The sequence below is a fragment of the Elephantulus edwardii genome, unplaced genomic scaffold (genome assembly GCF_000299155.1).
Source record: "Elephantulus edwardii isolate Elephantulus edwardi_28Jun2011 unplaced genomic scaffold, EleEdw1.0 scaffold00127, whole genome shotgun sequence".
In the NCBI taxonomy this organism is placed as follows: Eukaryota; Metazoa; Chordata; class Mammalia; order Macroscelidea; family Macroscelididae; genus Elephantulus; species Elephantulus edwardii.
This window is the reverse complement of record NW_006399877.1, coordinates 8977828-8979195: the sequence shown is the minus strand read 5'-3', so window position 1 is coordinate 8979195 and position 1368 is coordinate 8977828.

Here is a 1368-nt window from a genome sequence, read left to right as displayed (position 1 = left end):
TTTACTAAGCCTCTTCATGGGGCATCTGCAGCCTCTTCTGCGTTGTGATTAATATTTTTTTCCTTCAACAGAAATAGCTGCCTGTTCTGTAGCTGGGCCTGCTGTGGCTGCAAAGATGAATTCATTTATGAGCTGGGCAGGCTGGAGCTGAGAGAAAGCTTTCATGCCGCCCCCCTCCCCCCAAGTCCCGACTGTTTTCAGGGGCAGGGTTCCATGGAGGCCACTAGCTGCAATGGTCAGTACACAACGTGCAAAAGCAGCAAGAGTCTGTACTCCTAAAAAGACAGATTTCAAATGGTGTGTGTGTGTGTGTGTGTGTGTGTGTGTGTGTTTCTCTCTCTCAAATGCCTATAAATTGCAGCAATGGGGCTGATCTTTGGTGGCTGGGGTGTTTCAGCAGACTTTGGGTATAATTTTAGGTTCTAAAAGAACATGAGGACTTTCAGGTCCCAGCTTCCAAGATGACAAAAAGAAGAAACAAAAGGTTGTGCTAAATAGGGCCACAGTTACGTGCCACCTATTTGCTGCACAAACCGCCCACTGTGTGCTCAAAGAGGAGGCACACAAGTTAATTAAGTTCGTAATCTGACATATAGTAGAAGCAGGGCCGTTTCGAAGTGTCATCGAGGCATATATGTGTCCCAAGCCATCTGTGAACCTGCAGTGTTGTGAACTGTCCCATTTCCAGCCCGGTGGTAAGGCGTTCCCATGAAGCCCTAATGCCAGAACACCTCCACCCAGATCTAGACCTCCACCAAGGTCCATGTGTGGCAAAGAGATGATTTCCTAAAGGCTGAGATAAAACTAAACTGAAAGAAAATGGCAGTTATACGGTAAGTGAGCTCTTAAGCTGTGCTGCAACTGCAAAGGCAATCGGTTGGAATCCAGCAGTCGCTCTGCGGGAGACACTTATGCACCCTCTTCCCAAGCGGTTTACTGCCCCCGAAATCCCGCCTGAGGCTCAGCTATGAGTCAGTTCCGACTGGACAGCCTGCAACAACATAAGTGGCTCTGGGATCCGCGGCCCTTCGTTCCCCGTACAAATGGGCACAACGTACATCTCTCACTACGAACACTGCGCTGTCCGTTGGGCTGGTTTCCCGTTAGACAAGCCGCTCCTGGAAGCCAGGGTCCGTGGGGGCCCGGCTGACCCTCCAGAGCTGGCACATGTCAGCGAATGACCACGGGAATCAGAGGGAGGGCGGCGGCAGGGCCGGACCCCGACCTCAGGGAATGACCATCGGAGGCTGGGCCGGACCCCGATTTCAGGGAATGACCATAGGCGGCAGGGCCGGACCCCGACCTCAGGGAATGACCATCGGCGGCAGCGCCGGACCCCGACTTCAGGGAATGACCATCGGAGGCAGG